Source organism: Somniosus microcephalus, chromosome 10 (genome assembly GCF_052327205.1).
Source record: "Somniosus microcephalus isolate GS21.2 chromosome 10, FLI_Smic_1.0, whole genome shotgun sequence".
NCBI lineage: Eukaryota > Metazoa > Chordata > Chondrichthyes > Squaliformes > Somniosidae > Somniosus > Somniosus microcephalus.
Window position 1 is genome coordinate 237,200,458 of NC_140996.1, and position 5,586 is coordinate 237,206,043.

Below are 5,586 nucleotides of genomic sequence, written 5' to 3' on the forward strand. Positions count from 1 at the left end.
GATTCCCTTCTCCCTCAGATGCTTGTCCAGCCTCCCCTTAAATACATCGATACTATTCGCTTCAACCACTCCCTGTGGTAGCGAGTTCCACATTCTCACCACTCTCTGGGTAAAGAAGTTTCTCCTGAATTCCCTATTGGATTTCTTGGTGACTATCTTATATTGATGGCCTCTAGTTATGCTCTTCCCCACAAGTGGAAACATTCTCTCTGTATCCACTCTATCAAAACCATTCATCATTTTAAAGACCTCTATTAGGTCACCCCTCAGCCTTCTTTTTTCAAGAAAAGAGACCCAGCCTGTTCATCCTTTCCTGATATGTATACCCTCGCATTTCTGGTATCATCCTTGTAAATCTTCTCTGCACCCTCTCCAGTGCCTCTATATCCTGTTTATAATATGGCGACCAGAACTGTGCGCAGTGCTCCGAGTGTGGTCTAACCAAGGTTCGATACAGGTTTAGCATAACTTCACTACTTTTCAATTCTATCCCTCTAGAAATAAACCCTAGTGCTTGGTTTGCTGTTTTTATGGCCTTGCTAACCTGTGTCGATACTTTGTGATTTGTGTATTTGTACTCCGAGATCCCTTTGTTCCTCTTCCCCATTTAGATTCTTATTTTCCAAATAATGTGACCTCCCTATTCTTCCGACCAAAATGTAATCCCTCACATTTATCTGTGTTAAATTTCATTTGCCAATTATATGTAGAGGGGACGCTACCTGCTCCAAACCGTCATCCTCCGGGAGTCCGGCCGTGTCACCATTGCTGTTTATGGCAATTTCCATCGTGGCCGCCTTCCCCATGATCCCGTCTGTCATCGTTCAGATCTGTTGGGAGAATGTACAGAAAATCTTATAAAGTCCTGCAGACAAAACGTTAAAGGCCGCTCGGTACAGGGGCTTCTTCCCAGGTCCCTCCCACCCTCCACCCAAACCACCAGGAAACAGACCAATCAGGCTTTGCCCTTTGTGGGATCTTGCTATGTACAAAACATCTGCCACATTTGCCAACGTAAGTAATTGGCTGAGAGTGGAGTGCGCCAGAGGTTTCAGGTGAGACGAGGTACTACAACAAACACCAGTTCCTGCTCTCTAACACGCTGGAAATGACTGCACGGCTTCAATTAACCTGTCCACCCCCCGCCCCCCCACAAAACCATCACTCACGCCTCGCGGCCCTCCCCCCACCCCGCCCCCCTCGCCCACACCCCCCCACCCCTCCCCCCGCCCCCCCCCACAAAACCATCACTCACGCCTCGTGGCCCTCCCCCCACCCCGCCACCCTCGCCCACACACCCCCACCCCTCCCCCCGCCCCCCCCACAAAACCATCACTCACGCCTCGTGGCCCTCCCCCCACCCCGCCACCCTCGCCCACACACCCCCACCCCTCCCCCCCGCGTCCCCCTCCCCTCCCCCCACCCCCCCTCCCCCCGCCCCTCGCGCCCCCCACCCCCGCCCCTCGCGCCCCCCACCCCACCCCTCCCCCCCACACCCCCACCCCTCCCCCCGCGCCCCCTCCCCCCGCCCCTACCCCCTCCCCCTCGCGCCCCCCACCCCGCACCCCACCCCGCCCCCTCCCTCGCGCCCCCCACCCCGCACCCCACCCCTCCCACCCCCCCACCCCGCACCCCACTCCCGCCCCTCACACCCCCCGCGCCCCCTCCCCCCACCCCGCCCCACCCCTCCCCCCACCCCTCGTGGCCCTCCTCCAGCGTGGTTACAGCTGCCATTCCTCAGTTTCATTCTCGGGATGTGGGCATCGCTGGCAAGGCCGGCGTTTATCGGCCATCCCTCGTTGCCCAGAGAAGGTGGGGGTGAGCTTTCTTCTTGAACCACTGGTAGTGGGTTTGATGCAATGGAGGGGCCACTTCCGAGGGCACTGAGGAGCCAAACATATTGGTGTGGGACTGGAGTCACACAGGAACATAAGAAGTAATAGCAGGAGTCCGCCATTCGGCCCCTCAAGCCTGCTCCGCCATTCAATAAGATCGTGGCTGATCTTCGACCTCATCGCCACTTTCCCGCCCGATCTCCAAATTCCTCGATTCCCCAGGGTCCAAAAATCTATTGATCTCGGCCTCGAATATACTCAACCAATCAGCATTCACAGCCCTCTGGGGCAGAGAATTCCACAGATTCACCGCCCTCAGTGAAGAAACAGGCCCAGACCGGGCAAGGACGGGACATCAGTGAACCAGTTGGGTTTTCACAACAACCCGCATCTTTGTGGTCACTTTTACTGAGACCAGTTTTTTATTTCAGATTTTTTTTAATTTTTTTTTTTTTTTTTTACACTGAATTCCAATTCTCAAGCGGCCCTGGTGGGACCTGGATTATTAGTCCAGTAATTTAACCAGTCGTATATCCTGCCTGTGTTATATATTCCTCAGTTCCAGCGCTGGTGTTAAAAACCCGAAGAGTTCCCACACACACTCTCCTGTGACGCTGTCTGCACCAAGCAGCAGCTGTCAATCGCTCCGACAGCCAACCATTACTGACGGGATTAAACATCTCCCTGTGTCCTGCCAAAAAACAACCCTTGCCTTAAATCAAACAGGACAACAGTGGCTGTTTCACAGCTGGTTATAGGCTGTGGGTAGACTGAAGGCTCTGGCCATTGGGACCCTGTGCAGAATCCTGACAGCGCTCGAGGGGACATGATGGATCAGCAGATATCTCTGGGGCAGGGGCTTGCGACGATATCTGTGGTATCACAGAGTGACCAGGAAACAGGAATGGGAAAAGGGGAAATGGTAGAATAATTGACTGTACATCACCGTGAAGTGCAGAGCACGAGGCTTTGAGGCTATTAAAATCCCACACAGTGTAACTGGAGCCCAGATGCCCGGATTACTACCATTGCTGCTCTCCCGTGGCACAGAACGCTCACTCCATCACTTCGATTCACAATGGCGAGAGGGACAAGGGGGGGGGGGGGGGGGCGCTGGAGGAAAATAGAGCTTGGGTTTTGGAAGCCTGCAGACTGTAGAACGAAATACAAGTGGAGACAGAGAGAGAGAGAGAGAGAGAGAGAGGGGGGGGGGTGGAGAGAGAGAGAGAGAGAGGGGGGTGGGGGGGGGGGGATGGGAAAGTATCCTCCGGACTCAGAGGAAAACCGCAAACAATGCATGCAGGGCAGAACTAGGCCAATATCCACTAATTAATATCCAAAAAAGAGCCATCAAATTTTGGAAACACCTAAAAATGAGCAACCCCCACTGCTATCATTACGAAGCCCTGAAATGCCAAGAGATGATCATAGAGAAGAGTTCCCTCAGTCAACTAATCCTGGGACTCAGTGAAGTAACTACTAACACTACTAATAATAATCAGCCCCAGGACAGTGACATCCTAGCACAGAGAATTCGACCCAACACAATTGTCACTAAACAAAAGGAAAAATATTTCACCTATTGGACAGAAACGACAAAAACCCAAAACAAACTCGATTGCTATTTGGCCCTAAACAGACAATACACCATGGCTGAATACCTGACCATGGTAAAAGATAGCAAACTGAGAAAAACCTTGACAATGTACAGACTTAGTGAGCATAGCCTGGCCATCGAAAAAGGCAGACACAGGCAGACCTGGCTGCCCAGAGAGGACAGGATATGCTCTCGCTGCAGTCAGGGAGTGGTGGAGACAGAGATGCACTTCCTCACAACTTGTGGAAACTATCAGGACATAAGGGGGAATTTCTACCCCAAATTCATAAAAATATGCCATGAATTCAAATATTTGAATGACCACCAAAAACTCCCATACCTATTAGGGGAACAGAGAAAATGCATAACTTTAGCGGCAAACTATGTTACAGCTTGCCATAAGCAGAGGGACAACCAGTGACCATTAAATCTAAGAAAAGATTATATGCATATTATATGTGTTCATATTTATGTATACAGGGATATATGTGTCTATACACTGTATGTCTAGATCTGTGTTTACGTGTTCAATCATACATGTTTTTGTGTGCTTTGGCAACATAAGATGTGCCTTGTCATGCCAATAAAGCAATATGAATTGAATTGGAGAGAGAGAGAGAGAGACAGGAGAGGGAGAGAGACAGAGAGGGAGAGAGAGAGAGACACACAGAGAGAGAGAGACAGAGAGAGAGGCTGCAGGATGTATCACACCTTGCATTCAGCTGACTGCTCGCTGCTGTTGAGCCTTGTGAAGTACAGTTCCACACAGCTCCAATGACAACACCCAGCCACCGCCCCATTCCCCGACGGTGCCGCCGCAACCCTCTGACTCACTCACCGCAGGCAGCACTGGAATAGAATTCCTGCCCCTCCCAGAGTACAAATTCGAAATCTCCCCAGGACAAGGAGCGCCCAAAGGAATGGTCCATCATCAGTTGATGCTGGGAGGATAAGTCCCCGAGAGTGTGTCAGTATTTACAGGGGGTCCCCGGGAGTGTCAGTATTTACAGGGGGTCCCCGGGAGTGTCAGTATTTACAGGGGAATCCCCGGGAGTGTGTCAGTATTTACAGGGGAATCCCCGGGAGTGTGTCAGTATTTACAGGGGGTCCCCGAGAGTGTGTCAGTATTTACAGGGGGTCCCCGGGAGTGTGTCAGTATTTACAGGGGGTCCCCAGGAGTGTGCCAGTATTTACAGGGGGTCCCCGGGAGTGTGTCAGTATTTACAGGGGGTCCCCGGGAGTGTGTCAGTATTTACAGGGGGTCCCCGGGAGTGTGTCAGTATTTACAGGGGGTCCCCGGAGTGTGTCAGTATTTACAGGGGGTCCCCGGGAGTGTGTCAGTATTTACAGGGGGTCCCCGGGAGTGCGTCAGTATTTACAGGGGGTCCCCGAGAGTGTGTCAGTAGTTACAGGGGGTCCCCGGAGTGTGTCAGTATTTACAGGGGGTCCCCGAGAGTGTGTCAGTATTTACAGAGGGTCCTGGGAGTGTGTCAGTATTTACAGGAGGTCCCCAGGAGTGTGTCAGTATTTACAGTTGGTCCCCGGGAGTGTGTCAGTATTTACAGGGGGTCCTCGGGAGTGTGTCAGTGTTTACAGGAGGTCCCCGAGAGTGTCAGTATTTACAGGGGGTCCCCGAGAGTGTGTCAGTATTTACAGGGGGTCCCCAGGAGTGTGTCAGTATTTACAGGGGGTCCCCGGAGTGTGTCAGTATTTACAGGGGGTCCCGGGAGTGTGTCAGTATTTACAGGGGGTCCCAGAGAGTGTGTCAGTATTTACAGGGGGTCCCCGGGAGTGTGTCAGTATTTACAGGGGGTCCCCGAGAGTGTGTCAGTATTTACAGGGGGTCCCCGGGAGTGTGTCAGTATTTACAGGGGGCACCCGGGAGTGTGTCAGTATTTACAGGGGGTCCCCAGGAGTGTGTCAGGATTTACAGGGGGTCCCCGAGAGTGTGTCAGGATTTACAGGGGGTCCCCGGGAGTGCGTCAGTATTTACAGGGGGTCCCCGGGAGTGTGTCAGTAGTTACAGGGGGTCCCCGGGAGCGTCAGTATTTACAGGGGGTCCCCAGGAGTGTGTCAGTATTTACAGGGGGTCCCCAGGAGTGTGTCAGTATTTACAGGGGGTCCCCGGGAGTGTGCCACTATTTACTGGGGGTC